At 39.4% G+C, this 25417-nt stretch overlaps 1 protein-coding gene across 3 annotated transcripts in view; it reads left to right on the forward strand.

Annotated features, from left to right (window-relative positions):
• Positions 1-25417, forward strand: part of MTUS2 (microtubule associated scaffold protein 2) — a 574434-nt gene that overhangs the window by 16231 nt on the left and 532786 nt on the right. For all 3 annotated transcript variants that reach the window (XM_082700956.1, XM_082700954.1, XM_082700955.1), the window contains exon 2: positions 7331-7403. The gene's annotated coding sequence lies outside the window, so the exon portion shown is untranslated. The remainder of the gene's footprint in view (positions 1-7330; positions 7404-25417) is intronic.

Genomic DNA, 25417 nt, shown 5'->3' on the forward strand with positions numbered 1-25417 from the left:
TCACAAGTAGGCAGAGAGACAGGCAGAGAAAGGGGGAGGGAAGGAGGCTCCCTGCTGAGCAGAGAGCCCGATGCGGGACTCGATCCCAGGACTCTGAGATCATGACCTGAGCTGAAGGCAGCGGCTTAACCCACTGAGCCACCCAGGTGCCCCAAAGTGTGTATTTTAAACTTACAGTGCATTCCAGTTCAGTCTAGCCACTTCCCAAGCATCCCGTAGAGATACGTGGCTAAGTGGCTACTGTATTGATGGTTATGGAATTATTTTTATAAAATCAGATTCAAGAGACACAGCGTAGTACACTGGTTTTGAGTTGGATCCAGTTTCAGATTCTGGTTTTGGCTCTAACACTGCATTTATTTTGAAAACATTTGCTGATATCTGTTCTCAGAATTTATATAGCCCATATCTATGAACAGACAGGTAATAATGGAGACAAGTAAAGTCCTACTTTATTGTTCTAACTACTATAGTGCCCATCAGAGGAAGTGGTGAGTTCTAACTGGGTAGGGACCAGTAGTGGTCAGGAAGGGCTTCATAAAGAAGAGAAGTTTGAGCTCTACCTTGGAACATGAGGTAGGTAAAGGGCAAAGGCAAAATAAGGGAGGCTTAAACTAGTCCTGCCCAGGAAATTGCTTAGAAGGTTGGTTTAGCCAGAGCATGGTTATGAATGGGTGGCTGAAGGAGTGGTGTGGTTGAAGTAGGGTCGGGAGCCATGTTTTTGGAGGGTACCTGCAAAGGAGTTTAGAATATATTACATATTAGGCAGTGGGCAACACTAAAGAACTCTTTTTTTTTTTAATGTAGTAACTATTTGAAATTTGCTATCTATTTTTCCTTGCTCTAAAATAGATTTACGATGTTTACATGTATATGTGGTTCATTTTTGTGTTAATTTATTTATTTTTATTTTATTTTATTTCTTTTCTGTGTTCCAGCATTCATTGTTTATGCACCACACACAGTGCTCCATGCAAAACATCCCTCCTTAATACTCACCACCAGGCTCACCCAACCCCCTACTCCCTCCCCTCCAAAACCTTCAGTTTCTCAGAGTCCACAATCTCTCATGGTTCATCTCCCCCCTCTGATTTCCCCCAACTTACTTCTCCTCTCCTTCTCCCAATGTCCTCCATGTTATTCTTTCTGCTACACAAGTATATGACAATGACTGTCTCTGCTTGACTTATTTCACTCAGCATAATCCCTTCCAGTCCCATTCATGTTGATACAAAAGTTGGGTATTCATCCTTTCTGATGGATGCATACTACTCCATTGTGTATATGGACCACATCTTCTTTATCCATTCATCCTTTGAAGGGCATCTTGGTTCTTTCCACAGTTTGGTGACTGTGGCCATTGCTGCTATGAACATTGGGGTACAGATGGCCCTTCTTTCACAACACCTCTGTCTTTGGGGTAATTACCCAGTGGTGCAGTTGCAGGGTCATAGGGAAGCTCTATTTTTAATTTCTTAAGGAATCTCCACACTCTTTTCCAAAGTGGCTGCACCAACTCTTAAGAAGTAAGTCACGGTCATAGGGAAGTTCTATTTTTAATTTCTTGAGGAATCTCCACACTGTTCTCCAAAGAGGCTGCACCATCTTGCATTCCCACCAACAGTGTAAGAGGGTTTTCCTTTCTCCACATCCTCTCCAACATACATTGTTTCCTGTTTTGTTAATTTTGGCCATTCTAATTGGTGTAAGGTGATATCTCAATGTGGTTTTAATTTGAATCTCCCTGAGGGCTAGTGATGATGAACATTTTTTCATGTGTCTGATAGCCATTTGTATGTCTTGATTGGAGAAGTGTCTGTTCATATCTTCTGCCCATTTTTTGATATGTTTGCCTGTTTCGTGTGTGTTGAGTTTGAGGATTCATTATAGATCCTGGATATCAACCTTTTGTCTCTACTGTCATTTGCAAATATCTTCTCCCATTCCGTGGGTTGTCTCTTTGTTTTCTTGGCTGTTTCCTTTGCTGTACAGAAGCTTCTGATTTTGATGAAGTCCCAAAAGTTTATTTTTGCTTTAGTTTCCTTTGCCTTTGGAGACATATCTTGAAAGAAGTTGCTGTGGCTGATATCGAAGAGATTACTGCCTATGTTCTCCTCTAGGATTCTGATGGATTCCTGTCTCACGTTGAAGTCTTTTATCCATTTTGAGTTTATCTTTGTGTACGGTGTAAGAGAATGGTCAAGTTTCATTCTTCTACATATAGCTGTCCAGTTTTCCCAGCACCGTTTATTGAAGAGACTGTCTTTTTTCCACTGTATATTTTTCCCTGTTTTGTCGAAGATTAATTGACCATAGAGTTGAGGGTCCATATCTGGGCTTTCTACTCTGTTCCATTGGTCTATGTGCCTGTTTTTATGCCAGTACCATGCTGTCTTGGTGATCACAGCTTTGTAATAAAGCTTGAAATCAGGTAACATATGCCCCAGCTTTATTTTTGTTTTTCAACATTTCCTTAGCGATTCAGGGTCTCTTCTAATTCCATACACATTTTAGGATTATTTGCTCCAGCTCTTTGAAGAATACTGGTGGAATTTTGATAGGAATGGCATTAAAAGTATAGAGGCTCTAGGCAGTATAGACATTTTAACAATGTTTATTCTTCCGATCCAAGAGCATGCAATGGTCTTTCATCTTTTTGTGTTTTCTTCAGTTTTTTTCATGAGTGTTCTGTAGTTCCTCAAGTACAGATCCTTTACCTCTTTGGTTAGGTTTATTCCCAGGTATCTTATGGTTCTTGGTGCTATAATAAATGGATTCGATTCTCTAATTTCCCTTTCTGTGTTTTCATTGTTAGTGTATAAGAAAGCCACTGATTTCTGCACATCGACTTTGTATCCTGCCACGTTGCTGAATTGCTGTATGAGTTCTAGTAGTTTGGGGGTGGAGTATTTTGGGTTTTCCATATAAAGAATCATGTCATCTGTGAATAGAGAGAGTTTGACTTCTTCATTGCCAATTTGGATACCTTTTATTTCTCTTTGTTGTCTGATTGCTGTTGCTAGGACTTCTAATACTATGTTGAACAAGAGTGGTGAAAGTGGGCATCCTTGTCTTGTTCCTGATCTCAAACCAAACCAAACTTATAAGCAGTCTGCTAAGAGAGCTGCATACCAATTCCCTGACTTTATGTCCTGTTATTTGAAAATATTGTCGGTAGCTCAAAACCAAGATCAGATTGATGTAATTTCTGAATTTGAAAATTATGCCTTAGGGTTTTGTGTTTTTTGCTCACTCCAAAAATGAACCATTCTGTGTGGGGAAGATATGGTTGTTTGCAATTTCTCTGTTCATTTTGTCCTTTTATATGAATTCAAAAAATAGTCATTAAACTTACCTACCATTTTAACTAAATTTAGCTTTCCCTCTTTTTAAAAATTATTATTCAAGTATAATTAACAGTGTTATATTAGTTGCAAGTATACAATTTATTGATTCAACAATTCTATACATTTCTCAGTACTTATCAAGATGAATGTACTCTTAATCCCATTCAACTCTTTCACCCATCTGTCCACCTGCCTCCCCTCTGGCAACCACCAGTTTGTTCTCTGTATTAAGAGTCTCTGTATTAGTGGGTTTTGTTGTTGTTGTCGTTGTCTTTTTTTTTCCTTTTTTTGGTCTCTTTTCTAAAATTTTCATTTGTTTTGTTTCTTAAATTCCACACGTGAATGAAATCATGTGGTATTTCTTTCTCTGTTTGACAGATTTCACTTAGCATTATACCCTCTGGTTCCACCCATGTTGTTGCCAGTAGCAAGATTTTATTCCTTTTTATGGCTGAGTAATCTGTGTGTGTGTGTGTGTGTGTGTGTTTGTGTGTGTGTGTATCACATCTTCTTTATCCATTCATCTATCAATGGACCCTTGGGTTGCTTCCATATCTTGGCTATTGTAAATAATGTTGTAGTAAATATTGGGGTGCATATGTCTTTTCAAATTAGTGTTCCAATATTCTTGGATAAATATCCAGTAGTAGAGTTACTGGATCAGATGGTAATTCTTTTTAAAAATTTTTGGAGAACCTCCATACTGTGAACCACAATGGCTGCACCAGTTTGCATTCTCACCAGCAGGGCATGAGGGTTATTTTTTTTCCACATCCTTACCAACACTCATTGTTTCTTGTGTTTTTAATGTTAGTCATTCTGACATGTGTTAGGTGATATCTCATTGAGGCTTTGATTTGCATTTCCCTGGTGATTAAGCATCTTTACGTGTCTTTTAGCCATCCATATGTCTTCTTTGGAAAAATGTCTATTCATGTCTTCTGCCCATTTTTTGATTGGATTATTCATTGTTTTTTGTTTTTGTTTTTGGTGTTGATTTATATAGTCTTTTTAATATAGGACTCCAAGGCATTAGGTAACACTTGCTTTCCTTGTCTTTTATGTCAGCTTCCCTGTTTTGTTGCCTGCTGATGTTCTGCAGACCCTGTTCTTTTTTTTCCTTTTTTTTTTTAATGGAGAAAATATTTTTTTTTTAAGATTTTATTTATTTGCCAGAGAGAGAGAGAGAGAGTACACATAAGCAGGCAGAGAGGCAGGCAGAGGCAGCAAGAGAAGCAGGTGCCCTGCCAAGCAAGGAGTCCGATGCGGGACTTGATCCCAGGACCCTGGGATCATGACTTGAGTCGAAGGCAGCGGCTTAACCAACTGAGCCACCCAGGCATCCCAACCCTGTTCTAATCTCAGTAATAATTAAAAGTGATCCAGGGCTCTTCCATAAGAGGTTGACCAGTTGGTTCTTAGGCAGCCCCTGGCTCTTCACAGAGTGGCTTTTCTTAGTTATTACCTGGTAGCTTCCACACATGCATGCATGTGTCTTCACATACCTTAGCTAACACTCCTTAACTATGTTCATACTCTTAGTCCATCACTGTATTAACATAATGTCAGTTTCTAACTCTTTCACAATGGGTGGTGCAATTCCAACTGGTCCGTTAATTACAGGCTCTTATATTTGTAGTAGCTCTTTATTTTTGGCATACCTATCATAATAATAATGATTTCTTTTCTCTGTTATTATTAGTGCTATCATTTAGCTATTTCCATTATTAACACATATATCTTCTGCATTATAGTGATCCACATTTTATCGTAATACCTCTGTTTTAAAGGGAAGGGTGGTACTAGAACAGTCAAGAGTGCCGCTGAAGGTAGGATTTACTATTCGTGCATTTCCTTTCCTGGTCCTATGTGTTTTAAAATCTGATTGGATATGAACAAACAATAGGTTGCACCTAGCATGTCAGCTGGGGCTCTGCAGTCAAAATGCAGATTTTGACCCCACAACTTTTCTTCAGATAATTCATTTTCAAAAATAGGGAGCACTGGGTGTGGTGCATAAACAATGAATTCTGGTACCTTGAAAAGAAATTAAAAAAATAAAAAATTAATATATAAAAAATAGGGAACATGAACTAGATAAATGGTACTAAGAAGAATTAAAAAAGTTTATTTTGCAATTGGCTGCTTATTTTTGCAACAAAACACAACAAAAAACAAAGCAGCTCATGTAGGCTGCTCATTTAATGGGTTTCCTGGTAGGAGGGAAATCATTAGGGCGGTTTCTACTCCATCTCAGAAGAAAATAAATTGTGTAAAGAGGTACATTTTTGTATCTAGGGCATTCACATGGCCTCTATTCTGTTAGTTTGTAGTTCCAATAGTATTGTGCATGTCTGCATTGCATTCTGTAGTGGTGAGGGTGGCTGTGAGGGTCATGTGGTAGTGGAGGTGTTCATAGCAGTAGTGGGATGGCCTGGAAGTTCTGGTTGTTGTAGCTCCTAAGATAAGATGGGTTACCAAATATGTTAGACAGAAGTAAACTTTCCCTTCTTCCCATCTGGACTTGGACCTGTTTAATTTTCCCGGTGTGGTGTGATGCTCACCACCGTACACGGACTGCATTAGTGAGTGGGCAGCCCTTCTGCTTTCCTCCCCATGCTCCTTGTTCCTCACTCACTATGACATGCTTTCCATTTGGCCTTCCCTTCTTATAGAGATGCATTCTTACCATCACCTTTTGCCTTCTAGCCCTCAGCTGTTCTCTCTGCCACATTAAGAGTCTTGGAAAAGGCTCTTAATGTTGCAAGGAGGAAGCTGAGAGGGAGTTGGCAGTAAATAGACTGAGTTGGAAAAAAGAATTGAGGAGATATGCTCAGGCCCTTCCAAATGCCAGAGGCAATTCACTTGTTACATTTCACGTACGATGAAGATGCTAGGTTCTAATGGAAGCTGTTAATGCCCAAACCGCTGATGCGCATAGGAAAATGACATGTGCTGAGCAATAGGTGTTTTGAAGATTAAGTTGTTGTCCAATCCTATTGTTTTTTTATTTTTGTTTTTGTTTGTTGTTGTTGTTGTTTGTTTATTTTGGCTTGGAAAAGTGATGAAATTATCAGGTTTTGAGGTAAATGATGGTTGGATATCACAAATTTTATATGACTTTGGTTGATAATAGCAGACATTCTGTGACATCTACTGCAGTAGCATCTTGGAGGAAAATTTGTGTTTTTTCTACTACCTAAAACTAAAGTTGCTTGACAAGTTAGAGAGGAATGTAATTTTTGCTGTTTTTTAAAATACAATTTTATTATAGACTTAATTAATATTACTATAGTTAAGATTGTGGAACTTGTGGGTTGCCTGGGTGGCTCTGTCGGTTAGACATCTGACTCTTGGTCTTGGCTTGGGTCTTGATCTCAGGCTCATGAGTTCAAGTCCTGCAAAGGGCTCTGTGCTGGATATGGAGCCATTTAAAAAAAATATTATGGGACTCATAGTTCTTCTAGTTCTTTATTTTTTTTCTGAATAAGAAGAAAATAAGAAGTATAACAAAGTATAAATTTGGTGCCCTTTAAGGAAATTAGGAACTACCAAATACACATAATTATTCATGCATCAGAGTTATTCTTCCCCTGACAAGAGCCAAGTCTTAAGTTCTTAAGATGCTTCAGTTATAGGGTGTATTTAAGAATCAGCTTTCAGGTCATTAACTACTTGAGGGATTAAGAAAGAAAGAAAATTGAAGTCATGTATTCATTGAGGATTAATCTGAAAATAAGATGAAGAATCTCTGAAATCCCAGATGCAGCTAATGGAAAAATGGTGAGTTTGTGAAATAACTTCACTTATGAAGAGCACTTATGGAGAGTTTGTTTGTGGTACAATTACTGCAGAGATGAGAGCACCCCTGAACTAACTTTATTTTTTCAGGGAGAAGCATTATTACCATGAAGTAACTGGTTTTGTTTTCCTAAATCTGTCTCCTTTCTTCTAAGTATTCCTCTGTATTTTGCTTTTTTAAGGTTTCCACACCTGGACTGTCAACTAGGGCAAGTTGTCACCAATGGCACTAAAACTCCTTTTCTGGGGGTCAAGGTGAGTACGGGGCTCGCTATTATTATTTCATTTGACTTGGGTCCCTGGCATGCAAAGGAAATAGCTGGTGGTAAATTTTGGATAAATATTATCAATGAGAAAAGTCAATTAAAATAAATTCTGAAATGGAAACTTACTTTAATTCTGCTTTTTTAAAAAATGTGAGGAATCTGGGGCATCTGGATAGCTCAGTCAGTCAAGCATCTGACTCTTGATTTTGGCTCAGGTCATGATGTCAGGGTCGTGAGATTGAGCCCCGTGTCAGGCTCTGTGCTGGGCCTGGAGTCTGCTTGAGATTCTCTCTCTGCCTCTCCCTCTGCTCCACGTCCTGCTCACACACACATGCGCACGTGCTCTCTCTCTCTATAAATAAAATCTTTAAAAAATGTAAGGAATCTATTCAGATATTGATGAAATTCAAGTTCAAGCAACATGGTTGTTAATGATGTTAAATTTGTGTAATGTGTCTATAATGGATATCTCTTTTCTAGCGGTAATTAATCTGGGACAAAAGGTTATCATTTTATTGTTAACATGTGTTTAGTAATATCAGTTGGCAGAAATAGGACAAGAAGATGCAGTTAGTACTTAGGGGCTTGCTTTGAGGAGAGGATGTGGTTGATAGCTGAAGTTATTGAGAGAGAAAGCCCAGATTGGTGGGAGGGGGGTAGTTAATGCAGTGCAAACAGAGTTTATGAAACCAAGAGCAGACGCTTTAGTGAACAGCCAAGACCGCAGAAAGTTTAAAATGTTTGAGAGAAGCTTTTCTGAGGGCTGCTGCTGGCCCATATGGCATTTTGTGCAAATTAGACAAAGGCACCCCTTCCACAGACGTTTTCCTTCCATCTGATGGAAAATCATTGAACTATACTGATTTTTAGAACAAGACACTTTCTTGCCATATGCTGGAAAATTTTCATATAAATAATCAAATTATCCATATTTAAATCCTCAATGTTGTAACAAAGATATATCGTTTTTGAAAGAGTAGAGATGCTAATGATGTGATTAGTGGCCCCTTAAACGTGGTGGACTTGCATAGTGTACAACTTGAACAACCACCAGGCTGGCTTTGCTTTGTTGGGATTCAATTCAGGGTAGACTCTAAGGAAGGGAAGCTTGTTATTAAGTGTGGTCATTGAGGACAGAGGAGAGAAACAACAGTGTGGGGTATGGCTTTCACTGGACACTTGGGTGACATGGAAGAAGCTTAGAGGGACAGCAGCTTCTGTGGTTTTGGTAGCCTGAGATTTCTAGGGGTAAAACTAGGAAATGAAAACCTAAACTTGTATGTTTATATCAAATTTAGGACTGAGTTCCTGTGATTTAGTGCTATAGAATATGTACTTTCTGGGTCCCAGCATTACTCAAGTGGGCTTTATTCTGTAGATTACCATTTCTGTGGTGGTCGTGTTCTCAAAAACTATTTAAACTTGAGTGTTTTTTCTCCCCAGTTAAAGGAATTTGTTTCAAAATGTTGAGGGTGTTCAGAATGGATGGGTCTTCCCTACTTAACAGATTTTTATTATTTATTTATTTATTTAAAAACGATTTTATGTATTTATTTGTCAGAGAGAGAGAGAGAGACAGAGTGTGCACACAAGCAGGGAGAGCAGCAGGCTGAGGGAGATGCAGGCTCCCTGCTGAGCAAGGGGCCAGTGCAAGTCCCTGGGAACAGGACCTGAGCTGAAGGCAGACTCTTAACAGACTGAGCCACCCAGGTGTCCCTTTAACAGAGTTTTAAATTAATCTTCTGATGAGACAAAAAACTGTTAAGTTGATGTTAATGGGTAGATATTGATTGACAAATACAGGGTAAGGAGGGTGCAGCAGTATTTTAGGGTGAGAGATAGGGCGACAGGTGGAGAAGGTGGTTGATAACTTGTGTGTTCTTGAGGGCAAGAAGAACAGATAGGGGAAAAAACTTCATGTGATATGGATAGATGGTAATGGTTGTGGGAATGTTCAGGGTGGTGGTGGCAGCTGCAAGGGATCTGGTGGAGGGACGGTGGGGGCTGCCATCATGTTGACTCCTCTGAAGGAGGAAACGGAAGGTGGAGAAGATGCCAGGTCACGGAAAAACCAACAGGGCCTGAGAAGAAGCTTTTGCTTCCTTGGTGTCGATGCAAGAATTGATTAAAGGGAAATTCAAGGAGCTCCCTTTTGTGGAATGCTAAGCTAGTTTTCTTATTTTATCATCTCCCTATCCCTTCTTCCCCCAAAGGACATTGCTTACATTAAGCATAACAATAAAGAGACTTCAGAGAATTGTTGTAATTCCAGTGAACGTCAACATTTATTTCCCATCCCCCTGCTCACAGCCCACCTTTCTTTCCTCTGTGTGTGTGTGTCTGTGTGTGTGGTGGGGGTTGATGCTCTGAATACAGAAGTAGAGGAACACATGTTCATTCAGAGAACCATTTATAGGGGAAGGAGCCCTGTTATTATTTACATCTGAAACCTTTCTTTTCTACCCCATCATACATACATGATCTGTGTTTTGAAGAAAGATATGATGTAGATTTTTTTTTTAATGACTGGAGGGAGCAGAAGGAAAATGGGTGAGTGGGTTAGGAGGCTTTTATGAATCAGTACCCTCCTCCTCCTCCAGGTGATTGCTTCGGTGTCTGGATTTTATGCCTGTTTTTTTCCTTTGCCTTTAGAATACCAAGGGAAGAGTGAGAATAGGAAGATGTTTTGGGGTCTAAAAGTTGGCACCTGTGATATTAAGCTAATAAATTCATTGTTCCTTTTTCCTTACCCTTCAGTAGGGAAAATGACACTTGCTGTTAGAAAATGCTAAAGAAGTCTTTGTGAAAGCACTAGCCTAACAAATGTTAAAATGACACAGAATAACATGTTTAACAACAATGCAGCATTCTCATTGTCATTAATCTCCATAATTTTTGGATTAAAACAGTTGTCACTACATGATCCAAATGATTGTCTCGATTATTTTAAATCAGAGATTCTTTATGTTGATGATATAAAGATGTACATACTCTGCTGTGAGAGAGATTTAGACATAAACAGTAGCTCTTTATTTTTTTTTTTTTTAAGATTTTATTTATTTATTTATTTGACAGAGAGAAATCACAAGTAGATGGAGAGGCAGGCAGAGAGAGAGAGGGAAGCAGGCTCTCCGCTGAGCAGAGAGCCCGATGCGGGACTCGATCCCAGGACTCTGAGATCATGACCTGAGCCGAAGGCAGCGGCTTAACCCACTGAGCCACCCAGGCGCCCCTAAAATGACACAGAATAACATGTTTAACAACAATGCAGCATTCTCATTGTCATTAATCTCCATAATTTTTGGATTAAAACAGTTGTCACTACATGATCCAAATGATTGTCTCGATTATTTTAAATCAGAGATTCTTTATGTTGATGATATAAAGATGTACATACTCTGCTGTGAGAGAGATTTAGACATAAAGAGTAGCTCTTTAAAAAGGAATGTTAGCAGGTTCTCATGTGATGGAGGTGGTTTTATTAGGTATCTAACGCCATGTACTTAATGGCTGCTTAATGGAGTGAAATCACTTGACAGTGTTTAAATGCTAATAACATGTGACACACAGCGAGCACTCACTTGCCTCTGGTGCTGTGCAGAGCCCTTCACACTTGTTTTCCTCATTTTCTCCTTAAACACCCTGTGAGGATGCCATCGCCCTCATTTTCCAGCTGTGGTGTGTGCAGCCAGCCATGCCCTTCACCATGACGTTTGCTGCGCTGCCCCTTTGGATTCTGGATGAGATCCAGGAGACTCCTGAAAGGGCTTTCCCTTTCTCAGATTCCATGTGTTTCAGATCAGCCTGTCTCGGCCCTCATAATATGGAGCCCGATAGCTTCATACACAGAATCGCTTTCAAACTGAGCAAACAGTTCTATCATTAGAGGGCACCAGCTGAACAAGGCCAGAGGAAGCCTAAAAATAAATTTGCACCACATAATGAGATGTGAGGGAATTGTCGGTTGCAATTTGTTTCCCAGAGGCCTCAGAGGTTTTTAAAGAATATGTTGGCGCTTTTTTCCCCCCACCAAAGAAGGTCCTGTGATTCTAAAATATCAAAATGTCAACTAGGACTGAAATATCCTCAGATGTTTGAGGATATGAAGAAACTCAGCAGTTTGTGTGTCTTATTTTCTGCTTTAGCATTATTTTGAGGATAGATTAGAAGCTCCAGGGTCTTAAAGTCCATTATTTCAGGGAAGGTGGGGTTAGTATTTTTCCCATATCCATCTTTTTCTTAGAAAACACAGGAGAGGGGCGCCTGGGTGGCTCAGTGGGTTAAGGCCTCTGCCTTCGGCTCGGGTCATGATCCCAGGGTCTTGGGATCGAGCCCCGCATCAGGCACTCTGCTCAGCAGGGAGCCTGCTTCCTCCTTTCTCTCTCTGCCTGCCTCTCTGCCTACTTGTGGTCTCTGTCTCTCAAATAAATAAAATCTTAAAAAAGAAAACAAAGGAGAAGAGAAGGCCAGACACATTTTTAATATTTAAGTTCATAGATCCAGAGCCCAGAATTTTCGGGAATTGATTGTTGGGGCGAGGAGAGGCAGAGTCAATAAATGTTACCTGGTTGGTCCTGTTAAGATGATAGAAACCACATAGGTTTCTTTGTTGTCTGTTTTTATATGTGCACAAGACTGCACAATTTTCCGCACACTGCTTGCTCATACTGTTAAGATACACACTGTTATCTGGCCTCTCTAGCTGGGAATTAAACCTGTGTTCTGTTTGAGGCGAGGCCAGATTTTATTAAAGTAGGTCATCAGGGCACACACACACGGGGGCCTGGATCACACTGGCATTGTGGCATCTTTGGTAATTAAATGGGTAAGCGCGCCAGTAGGCAAACGGAATGGCTTCCCTCCTGCTATTCGAGGCAGATAATAGGGAGCTGGGTGATACGGGAACACGTGTCCAGTTAATGATGATTTACAATGGGGTTCCTGGAAGAGTTCCTGTGATACTCATGTTCTGTCAGATGAGTTCATTGTATTTAAAATTATCACAGAATTACAGGAGAATTTAAAATGGTTGGGTTATTCACATGTTTTATGAGTTACTTCTAGTACATTTTAGTACAATGTGGGTTCCTCCTACCCCTTTCCTCTTGGAAACACTGAGAAACTGAGCTGACATCAGCCATTTGGCAGGATTTCCTGGGGGCAGCAGCATGGGATCTTGGGTAGAGAGATCAGCTGGAGATCATTTCCTTGTCCTTCTTTTGAAGGTTGGGTTTGGTTCTATCTAACGATCAGAGAATGAATTAAATGACTTTTTTTTTTAATGGCTTTTTAAGATTTGCCTTTGTCTAAAAAGGATTTTGTATTTGACTTTTCATCATATTTTTATGGTTATTATTCCTTGTGCTTAGCATCCTGATCTTTTAAAATGCCGTGTGTGTGTGTGTGTGTGTGTGTGTGTCTGTGTGTAATGTTCAGCTGCTAGGATGAGGGCATTTCCCTTAGATGTCAGGATAGGCAGAATGGCCTTTTCAGAAGTGATTGTTGACCAGCGTAGCTTGGGGAGCAGCCTTGGCCTCTGGGTGGTGGAGAGAGCAGGGGTCTCCGGCATTTTCTGATCTTGCTCCTATAGACCCTGCTCATCACTGGAATGTAAACTGCTGTTTTCCTGATACCTCCACCACTGATGCCTGACACATGCTGGGCATTCAATGAATGTTTGTACAATGAGTAAGACAGGCTGGAGGCTGGTGGCTCTGGGAAGTGAGGTCCTTTTTCTTCCATCTCAACTAAAGATGCACATAGTCCTCTGATTCTTTCTGCAGCAGAGATCTAGTGAGAGATCAAGGCAATACCTAAGCTTCATTTAAGAAACTGGAGAGAAACAATCCTTTATTCATGGCATAGAACTTACTCAGTTCAAGTACTGGCTTTGCAGGAGGGTCCCTGATAAGTTGGATTCCTCTTCCCACTTTTTTACAGAGACTGCTTGTTGTGTTTGTCACTTGGAACTAGACTGGTCATGGGCAAGCCATGACGAAGGATGCTGTGGAGTTTGGTGACATTCTGGGTTGTATCATAGCATTTGATCTGACTTGCATTCTTCCCTTAAAATGGGCTACCACCTGTCCTGTAGTTCTGGAAGGATCCAATGAGTTAACAAGTGAGAGCATCTAGTAATGTTACAGTGCTGGGCACAAAGGAAATGGTACGTTCCCTTCCAAGTAAGATCATGTTTAAAAGTCTCCTTTGAGAAGCTGACATTACTAGACTTGCTAAACTTATATTTTAAAAAAAATATTTTTTTCCCCAGCTCCTTTCTCAAAATAAGATATATTAAAGAGTCTTATACAGGAGGAGGGCTGTTCAATTTATGACTTGTCACCAAGGAGCCTGTTTATACATTTATATAACTGTGCTGAACTAGTTTGTTAATGAACCAACATTCTTAAACGTCAAAGCCAGTAGAAGCCACGTGAGAACAAACCATGGGGAAATCTAAACTAAGTTTTGAGGTCTCCAATCCAGGGCGTTTTTCTCCTCAGAGTTTAATTTAGAAGAATAACAATTTTTTGTAATAACTAAAAAGCATGAAAGAATTAGATTGGAAACACTTGGCCAATTGTAAATTCTAAGATATATTTCAGTTCATTGGAGCATTTTAACATCAGTCAGAATGTACAGATATACTTCTGAGTCCATCAAGTCAAAAGCTGTATGTGTCCTTGCAATATTTTAGTTCTGTACTCTCTTTTTTTTCCTCTTTAAAAGAAATTAAATTATCTGAGCAGGTTCATCCTCACAGATTATTATAAATGTGCAAACAATATGCCACTTAACGGTGGCTTTTTAATAGACTGCTTGTCAGAAGAACTCGTGTTTTCTTCCACTTCATGTAGAAGCAGTTCTTGTTGTGCATTCAGAAAACAAAGCAGTCTTTCATTTATTAAGAAAATGCACACTTAAAAAAACCAATGAATTTTAGTAGGAAAAGGGTATTAGGACTCATCCTCTTCCTAAAAGTCAGACATGACAGAAATGGCAGTCTGTGAAGCTCCCAGCTCTGTAACACAGCATCAGTCTCTTGTGTGGGATGTATCCTTCTACCCCATAATGTAGTTATTCACAGATATGTGATTTCCTTACTGGGCACTATGCCTCTTCACTGGCATGGTCCACGTCTCATTCACTCCAGTTTTATTTACACAATGCCTTGCGCATAATGGGCCTTAGTAAATATTTGGTGGATGAAAACACTGAGCAAGGCACAGAGGGCTGGATTCGTTGTTTGTGGTTTTCATCATTTAAGATGGGAATGGTGTGGAAGAGTTGATGTCCGTAGATCCTGGGTGAGCCAATGCAGTGGCCTGTATTTAGGATGGTAAGAGAAGTCTGCCAGCAACTCAGCTTAGGTAATGTTCTTGAGTAAGTGGGGATATGCTGAAACAGGCATGAACCGTTTGGAGTCTCAGTAAATAGAGTCAACGTCATTTGAATTTTTTAAAAAATATTTTATTTATTTGACAGAGAGAGAGAGAGATCACAAGTAGGCAGAGAGGCAGGCATAGATAGAGGAGGAAGCAGGCTCCCTGCCGAGCAGAGAGCCTGATGTGGGGCTTGATCCCAGGACCCTGAGATCATGACCCGAGCTGAAGGCAGAGGCTTAACCCACTGAGCCACCCAGGCGCCCCTCATTTGAATTTTTTGATGGCATCTTTATTCTCCTGGTTGGATCTAGTGCAGAGAAGAAGGTGGGGATGAGTGTGGAATTTACAGTTTTGCCTCTCAGAGGGAAGAAATGGGAGCATGGGAGCCCTGCAAGGGAATAAGGACAGTGACTGGTCCAAGAGAAAAGGGAAAAGGACCCGGGTCGGGAAGGAGTCAGGAGGTGGATTCAGGTTATCAGGCCTAGAGTAGATTCCAGAAGACATTAAAGGTGACTTTTGAGACTTTTAAGACTCTTTTGAATTTGTCACCATCTTTCTTGTTTGTTATTTGTACTGTGTCTTCTGTCTTATTTATTGCTCTGGCAAATGCTAGGGTATCAGTGAGGAGTTGGGAGGGTGGTTTTGCTGGGAAGGCCTCTGTTCCTTCCCTTCCTGGCCCAATTCCTCCATCTGCACCGTTTGAGAAAACCAGGAAGCTTCCCTGAAGATCGATGCCACTTTGGAGTTATACTCTCTAATGCTAGGTGGGATCCGTATCACTCCAGCATTTGGGTGTCCACTGTCTGCAAAACTCAGCCTTGCGGGGAGAGTGGGCATGAGAATTGCAGCTAGGCCTTCTTCCATGGCAGACACTGTCATTTACTTACCTGAGCCTTCTTCCTTGGTGGGGCTCAGCCCTCATATCTGACCACCCCATATGTAGACCTACAGGGTATTGTCAAAATCCTCAGCAGAAATGTAAGGCCTTCTGCACACTCATGTTTTATCTATATTTCCTGCTCCCTACTCTTTCTGTAGTTCAGGTATATAAATATATATTGAATGTCTGTTTTGTGATACTTACTATGCTAGATACTCAAAACATAAGAGAAATAAAATTCAGTTTCCGTTTTCTAAGAATTTACAGTCTGATGGGGTAGACCAATATGTAAACAATGGATTAAAGCAGAAGCATGGCACTGAGACTGATAGGTCACCTCTCCTCCATTCTTTCTAAGCCTCATACAGTTAGTATGTTTGGGGATCAATCAGTATTGATTTGATATTGGTGTTTTATATCTGTACTACTGTATGACAGTAGTTGCTGTCCTGAAAAATAATTTTAGCTACAAGAGCTAGAAGAGTCAAAAGAAATAAATTATTCACAGCGGTGTCTAGTGGGGCAGGACAGGAGACTAACACAGTTGATCCTTGAATATGTGGGGGTTAGAGAAGGGTCTCCCCTGTGCACTTGAAAGCCTACATGTAACTTCTGATTTCCCTAAACCTAACTACTAATAGTCTGCTACTGACCCGAAGCTTTACTGGTAACATAAATAGTTGATTGACTTATATTTTGTGTTATATATGTTATATACTAAATTCTTATAAATATAATAATAATAAAATATAAATATATATTTTTATATTATAAATATAATATAAATATAAAAAATATAAATATACTAACAATAAAATATAAAAACAATAAATTAAGAAAAGAAAGTGTTGCTGAGGAAATCATAAGGAAAATGCATTTACAGTTCTGTGCTGTAAAAAAAAAAATCCACATATAATAGACTTGTTCAGACCCATGTTGTTCAAGGATCAACTGTATTTTGGAATATTTTCAATAAAAGAGGGTGTGATTGTTGAGTTTAAAGAAAATTGAATAGAAGAGTCTTTTGGTAAGCTTTGCATTAATGATCACTTGACAATATTCTAAGCCTTTTTCCTCCATCAATCTCTCTGCTATTGACTAAAGAATATTTTTGGCCTGAATGATCTAGATCTCAATAGGGGTACTTTTGCTGTCTCTCTCATTGGACAATTGGCAATGTCTGGAGACATGTTTGGTTGTCATGACTGGGCATGCCAGGAAGGCTGCTCATCATTCTATAACACAAAGGACAGTCACCCACAAAGGATTTTTTGACCCAAAATATCAGTTGTGCCAATGTGGCAAAATTTTGGTCTGAATGAATAGACTATATTGCTCATACTCACTATAGAATTTTACAAGATCCCACATCAAGTGTTCCCATGAAGATATTTAAAAAGATGATTTTGAACAAAAGGGGGTTGGAGGCAACACTGCATGTAGATGATTAGTAGCAGTTTTTCACTGGTGACCTCCCTTATTTTTTGGTGCTTTTTTTCCTTTCTTAAAAATTGGGGCATAATTGACATAATAATTTAGGGGTTTCAGGTGTGCTACATGGTGATTTGATATTGTATACATTGCAAAATGACCACCCTGATAAGTCTAGTTACCACCTGTCACCCTACCAAGTTAACACATTTATTGACCATATTCTCCGTGCTGTACATTAATCTCCATGACTTACTTATTTTATAACTGAAAGTTTGTGCTTCTTGATCCCTTTCATTTAATTTGTATCCCTCTACTAAAATAGGAAATCTTAGATCAAAATGCAACAGCCAGTCTGTTCCCTATGTCTAGGAGTCTGCATTTTGTTTTGTTTTTTAGATTCCATGTATAAATGAAATCATATAGTATTTGTCTTTCTCTGACTTATTTCACTTAGTATAATTTCCTCACGGTCCATCCATGTTGTTACAAATGGCAAGATTTCATTCTTTTTATGGCTGAGTAGTATTCCATTGTATATATACCATACCTTCTTTATCTTTTCATCTATTTATGGACATTTGGGTTATCTCCAGGTCTTGGCTTTAATAAATAATGCTGCAGTGGACAATAGGGGAGCATATATCTTTTTGAATTGGTGTTCTCATTTTCTTTAGATAGACTCCCAATAGTGGTGTTGCTGGATCATATGGCAGTTATATTTTTAATTTTGTGAGGAACTTCCACACCATTCTCCATAATAGCCGCATCAACTCATATTTTTTGGTAAATATTAAATGTTTAATATATAACTATTAAATAACACAGTGCTGCACAAGCAGTGGGCCAAATATGAAATCAAACAGCAAATCAAAATATGTCTCAAAACAAAAGAAAAGAATACAATATTCTAAAACCTATGGGATGTAGCAAAAGTGGATGTTAGAATGAAATTTATCCAATAAATGCTTGTTTTAAGAAAAAAAGTTCAAAAAAGCAATATTAAATCACAAGGAATAGAAAAAGAAGAAACTTGGCTGAAATTTAATAGAGGATGGAAATAACAGAGAAAATACGATATATATAAAATAAAGAGCAGAATAAACAATAACGTAACATTGAAGGTAATGACCAGCTTTTCCAAAGATAAACAAAATTGGCAATGCTTTAACTACATTAACTAAGAAAAAAAGAGAAAAGACTCAAAAACAAAAATGAAAAATGGAAGAGAAAATAATATAAAATAGATAACCACAGAAATACACAGTGTGATAGCAGATTCCTATAAACAATCATATGCTAACAAATCAGATGACTTAGGAAAAAAATCCACATATTCCCTAAAAACACGCAAGTTACCATGATTGCATCATGAATCTTGAATCCAAGAAATAGGAAATCTTAGATCAATAATGAGAATGAAAATTGAATTAGGAGTCACTCTCCCAGCACAGAAAAGCACAAGACCACATGATTTCACTGGTGAATTCTACCAGACATTTAAAAAAATAAATAACAGTCTTTATCAAAATCTTACAAATAATGGAATGGAGGGAACACATTCAAAATCATTTCATGGGACCAGTACTACTCTGATACCAAAGCAGGATAAAAACAAAATAAAAACAATAAAATCTAGTTTATCTGATATAAGTATTGCTTTTGATTGGAGTATTTAGTCTATTACATTCAAAGTAATTATTGATAGATACGTATTTATTGCCACTTTATTACTGTTTTATTGCTGTTGTTTTTTTGAGATTTTCTCTGATCCTTTCTTGTCTTTGTAAAGTTTGGTTTCTCTTTTGCACTTCAAGAATTCCCTTTGGTATATTTTGCAGGGCTGGGTTGGTGGTCATGAGCTCCTTTAGTCTTTGTTTGCCTGGGAAACTCTTTATCTCTCCTATTCTGAATAGGAGATAGATTGCTGGATAGAGTATTCTTGGCTACAGATTTTTCCGATTCAGCATGTTGAATATATCATGCTTCTGGCTTGCCAAGTTTCTGTTGAGAAATCTCCAGCTAGCCTTATGTGTTTCCCTTGTAAGTTATGGACTTCTTTTGTCTTGCAGTTTTTATGATTTTATCTTCATCACTATAGTTTGCAAATTTAATAACAATATGTCTTGGCATTGGTTTGCTTTTGTTGACTTTTATGGGAGTTCTCTGTGCCTCCTGGATCTGGATATCTGTTTGCTTCCCCAGATTAGGGAAGTTTTCTGCCATTGTTTCTTGAAATAAATTTTCTTTTTTTCCCCTAAGATTTTATTTATTTATCACAAGTAGGCAGAGAGGCAGGCAGAGAGAGGTGGAAGCAGGCTTCCTGCTGAGAAGAGAGCCCAATGTGGGGTTCAATCCCAGGACCCTGAGACTGTGACCTGAACTGAAGGCAGTGGCTTAACCGTCTGAGCCACCCAGGGTTCAATCCCAGGACCCTGAGACCATGGCCTGAGCTAAAGACAGAGGCTTAACTATCTGAGCCACGTAGGTGCCCTTGAAATAAATTTTCTGCCCCGTTTTTCTCTCTTCTTTTCCTGGGACTCCTATAATACAAATGTTATTATGGTTGTTGGAGTCACTGAAATCTCTACTCTATTCTCATGTTTCATAATTCTTTCTCTCTTTTGTTCAGCTTCTTTATCTTCCATTTTGTCTTCTGGGTCACTAATTCATTCCTCTGTTTCTTCTGGCCTGCTGTTCATTGCATTGAGCCTGTTTCCAATCTCATTTATTATATTCTTCATCTCAGGTTGATTCTTTTTTAACTCTTTTATTTCTGTTGTAAGAGTCTCACCAATGTCTTCTATTTTCTCAAGCCCAGTGAATTATCCTTATGATTGTTGCTTTAATTTCTCCATCAGGCATGTTACTTATATTCTTTTTGCTTAGATTTCTGGGCATAGCCTTAACTTGTTCTTTCAGTTAGGATAAATTCCTCTGTCTTGGCATTTTGTCTAAGTCTCTCCCTATTTCTCTATGTTAGAAAAGCCAGTATGTCTCCTACTATTGAAAGTAATGGCTTTATGAAGAGGTCGCATAGTGCCCAGGGCCTGGCACTTCAGGGAGTGTCTCTTTTTTGGTCTATTCTGTGATCCAGTAGTTGTTCTGTAACATGTTGCTTAATTTCCATGTATTCATAGTTTTTCCACTTTTTCTTGTAACCGATTTCTAGTTTCATACCATGTGGCTAGTAAAGAAGCTTTATATGATTTCATTATTCTTGAATTTGTTGAGACTTGTTTTGTGGCCTAACATGATCTATCCTGGAGAATATCCCATGTGCACTTGAGAAGAATGTGTATTTTGCTGCTTTAGGATGGAATATTATGCTATCTACTCTGTCCATCTGTTCTGATGTGTCATTTAAGGCCTTAACAAGCTTGCTTTTATTATATTAGTTCATAAGATACATTGTTTATTGCTTAGCATGTTCTGGAGAACATTAGAAATATATCTCTAGTGTCAGCACAGACCCTGTAACATAGTACACAATTAAAATGCATTTGTTGGATGAATGTATGAATGCATTATTGCATATATTCCTAGAGATAATAGCATTTTATTTGTTTCCCAAATACTCTTTTTGTACTTTCATAGGTAGCAAAATGAAAAGTGTGCTGCCAAGGTTGACAAAGTCATTTCAAAGATTCAAAGCGAATGTTAAGTCAGTAAAATAAGACACCTGGCTCTCGCAAAGGGAGAAGCTAGAAAGTCACTGACTGTAATATCAGCTTGTTTGGAAAGCTGAACAGGCAGAAAGCACAGCCGAAGTTCACAAAAGCCCATTCGGTATGGAGCCACAGAGGAATATGTATGGTACAAGTAAACAGCTGTACCAAAAAGCCAACTCAACAGAGACCTATGGTAGGAAAACAAGTGGGCATAATACAGAGTCCCTGGAGGAAATAGAAACTCAGCTTAATGGTAGTGCTATTGTCGGCCAGGGACGCAGACCGATCAAATGAGAGCAAGCTCAGAGGATCCCAGCCCTGCCTCATGGCTGCCATCTGTGCTGGTTCTGCTGGGAAAAGCTTTTTCCAAGTGTCTCTCTTGCTTGTTTTCCTAAAGGAACCCTCTGCTCCAACCAGATTTCCCTGTTCACTGTCCAAACATGCTTCATGCTGCCTCTACCTGGTTTTGCTCACCACGTTCTTCTGTCCAGAATGCCACTTTCATGCCCCCCATCCTTTTTTTTTTTTTCCAAGACTCAGCCCAAGTTCTATGTCTTTTATGAAATCCTTTCTTAGTTTGTCTGCATCAGAAATTTTTAACCATTTGAGTTAAAGTGGGTCATATATCCCTTCATTTCTCTGAATTCAGGCAATAACATTGCAGTCATTGTTTGTGATCAGGACTTACAGGGGACAGTTGCCAGTACATTGCATGTGGGATGTGAATCCCAGAGCAAGGACGTGGGTAGAGATAAGGAGAGCATCAGGAGGACTCCATTCTATAGAAACCTCAGGTGTTTAGAAAAACATTAACTGGAGAGAAATTCATCTTGTTATGATCACTGAAGCAGGCAGTAAGAACAGGAAAGCATTGCCCTTCTGTCCAGCAGGGAGCCATTGGATGAATGCCTGCCAGGCAAGAGACTTTTAGCCAGAGTCCATGCTCAGCACCCTGCCCGCTGGCTTAAGATCTGATTTTGACAGAACCTACCTGGACAAAGAAGGGGTGCCAAGTGCTTTAGCTTGTCTTGCAAACCCCAGACAGAAATGTAAATGCTATCCTAATATTAGGCAGAGGTAATCTCCCCTATTGACAGGACCACATTCTAGCTTTTGGGTACAGGTAGAGATCAGCCAGTCCTTGTTTCCTCAGGGTCCATGTACAACATGGAAGAAGGGAACAGCTCCTTCTCTGCCCCGGTCTTGGTATAAGCTCAGGCAGTGAGGCCACGCTTTGCTAATTGGCCGGAGCCAACCCCACTGGGCTCAGTACTCCTGTCAGAATCACCAGGGACCCTCTCTCCCCAGCAAATTTAGCTGGGAATTTAGTGATATTGGAAAAAATTCCCAACGGCAATGGGTTTGATCACCTCTATTTAGAAGAGCGATATTAAAAACATAAATTGCCCAGAGGGTATGCTTAACATTAAAATGTGAAGCAGTAGTAGGAAGAAGAGACTAGTAAAAATGAAGTTTAATTTTGCTACAGAGAACTTTCATTCTTTGTGCAGCATTTCTTAGGGATGTCTAAACCATCCCCGAGGTCGGTCTTTAGACAGTTGATTCATTTTACAGCAAAATCTTAGATGGATACATTAAAATTAAACCTCATGCTGGGTGTTAAAATTTCATTATCAAACCTGTCCTTATTACAAGTACTTGTTTTCCATTCATATGAGACCACTGGGTAGAGAAAATTTACCTTGATTTTTGTATTCAGAATATTCAGCTGCCCATTTACCATGGTTTCGTTTATTTCTGGATGTAAATTTCCCCTTTTTGTGTGCAGCTGAGTGTATCTCTCAGTTGCAGAGGAGAGAAATATCACTATTAAATGCAATGATCATTTATTTGCAAGTTAAAACATATTCTGAAAAGGATGAAAGCTTATTCTTGCCTGAAGCTTGTTTGTTCTGTAAGAGCTGTGAGGTGTCTCTGAGGGTTGTTTCAATGCTGTCTTTTTTCCTGTTTCTTAGCAGTAAAGTATATTCTTATTCCAGCAAAAACCTTTATTTACGTTGGTGTAGGAAGTAGAGAAAGGTGAGGAAATGTATCTGGAGTGGACCTATGAGAAATAAACGCACAATGCTTGTGTAATTTACCTGTAGGACTAGTGATTCTGAAAGATTCTAAACTGTATATTTAAATACCATCATGCAAACACATGCATTTCGATACTGATATTGATGGAATTCATCTTAGATAACCAAGTGTACTGGAAGGCCTTGGGCTGATTCTGACTTACAAGAAGGGAAATCAGACTACTTGTTTTGAAAACATTGTTAACAGCCCCCCGCCCCCCACCCCCAGCCCGCCACATGTGTGTTTTGTGTGTGTTAAATAGTTTTGAAAATATTGGAGCACTTGGGTGGCTCATTTGGTTAAGTGTCTGCCTTTGGCTTGGATCATGATCCCAGAGTCCTGGGATAGAGCCCTGTGTTGGGCTCCCTGCTCAGCAGGGAGCCTGCTTTTCCTTCTGCCCCTTACCCACTTGTGTTCGCTCTCTCCCTCTCAAAAAAATAAATAAAATCTTAAAACAATAATTTGGAAAATATTTATTGATTATTTTGTATTGGGTACTATGTGTATGTCCTGGATACAAATGTAAATATGTTTAGGTGATATGGTCCTTGCCTTCCAGGAGCTTAGAGTCTAGGAGGAGATATAAGGAGCGGCAACTATGGTACAGGTGAAAAAGGGCTCTAACCAGGGACCTGAAGTGTATTTAATTCTGGGGATGCTTCTTAAAATTGTACATCACAGGAAGAGGATTTGGTAGAGAGATGCATGTTTATTTGGAAGGGGTGTGTACAGGTGAGGAGCCCCTGATGCTTCCCCTTGGAAGCTCTTGCAGAGGACCTTGCGCCTGTCTTAGAGCTATGGGCCTTGCTTCCCCAAGGAGCCAAACTGCAGGTGTCTGTCATTTGTACTCTGCTCCTCTAAGTGTCTTCTCCACACTGAAACCAGAGTGAGACTTTGGAACTTCATTCAGACATCATTGCTCTGCTTACAACTCTTCACTGGCTTCGCAGCTACCCAGGGCTTCACCCTTATGCTCCGAATGGGCCACCTACTGGCCTCCTTGATGTTCTTCAAGCGTAACAGTCACATCCTGTCTTCGTTTGCCTGTGTGGTCCCCTCTGCCTGCAGGATCCCTTGCCCATGTATAGTATGCAGCGGCTTTGAAGGGGGGGGGTCTCGGAAGAGCCCTGATCTGTAGCACCCCCATATTCTCTGCCCTCTGTAGTCTAACTTCTCCTCTGAACACTGTTCCTCCATTACTGAGCCCTTTGTTCATCTGCCTCAACTGCAGTGTAAGCTCTAGAAGCAAGTCTTGTCCTCTGCTCTGTTTCCAGCACCTAGCGTGGGATCTGGCTCACAGGAGAGAATGAATATCTGTTAGATGACAAAGTGAATGAGGTTAAGGGGAAAACATGGTTTGGGGATGGTAGTTGGGAGGTTTGTCTTCAATGGCTTGTGAAAAATGAAATTTAAAATGTGGGCTTCCAAGTATTTTAAAAGGCTCTAAGTATATTTGTTTCCCAGCAATATAAATTTAGAAGATTTCTAAATTCTTTGGAAAAAATTTCCTTGCCAGATATCTGTGGACGGGGAGTGGCAGATTATCTGAAGTAGATCTGATTTTGTGTTGGAATTAACACTTAAATAAAATGTTTTGTTGTTTCAAATACTTTGGATTTAGTTGGAAGTTTTAAAAGTAGGAGGGGTAAGGAGAGGTTCAAAGTGTGTGTGTAAGTGTGGAGCATGATTTTAAAGGGTTAAAAAAATCTGATGGGTTGGCTTGGTGGTGGTGGGTATTAAGGAGGGCAGGTATTGCATGGAGCACTGGGTGTTCTATGTAAACAATGAATCCTGGAATACTACATCAAAAACTAATGACGTACTGTATGGTGACTAAATTAACATAACAAAAAATAATTAAAAAATTAAAAAATGCAGGTGCCTAAAGAAAAATTCCATATGAAATATTTTCTACTAATTATGCATTTGTTAAACTGTTGAACATGCATTTGATCATGAAGGCAGCAGCACACTGACTGTGAAAATGATCTCATTTTTTGTGTTCTTGGAGGAATACACAGAGCCTCATCTCTTGTGGGCTGGGTCCAGAGTGGGTGCCTTGGGGAGGCCGTAAAATTCCTTTGGGGATGGAGGATGAGATAGAAACTAAATTTCTTTATATTTTGCTTTAAGGGTGGACACACACAGCTTCACTTGGTCATCTGTAATGTTCTGAGCTGAGATATGCAGGGGGAGCAGCTGGGAGGTCATGTCTGTCTGGAAGAGACATCCTTGTCCCTTTTGCAGATCCTTGTCCCTTTTGCAGACTGTGTGTGCAGGGTTAAGTAGATTTACAGATTACATTATCTAGTTTTAATTTAATTAACCTTCACAAAATAGGTAAGTGGCTTAAAGAATAGAAATATACCATGATACTAACAAGTGAAAGTGGAAATGAACATCAAGAAATGGCAGAACTGACACTGTTTCTATTCCTTGCCTGAGCATTTGCTTAACCAACTAAGAAGTAATGCAAACCTAATCCTATTGGACAAGACTTGCCAAAAATTCAAAATCCTCAAGAAGATTATTCAGATGAGGATTTATGGCTGTT

This window comes from Mustela nivalis (genome assembly GCF_964662115.1).
Source record: "Mustela nivalis genome assembly, chromosome: 15".
Classification (NCBI taxonomy): domain Eukaryota; kingdom Metazoa; phylum Chordata; class Mammalia; order Carnivora; family Mustelidae; genus Mustela; species Mustela nivalis.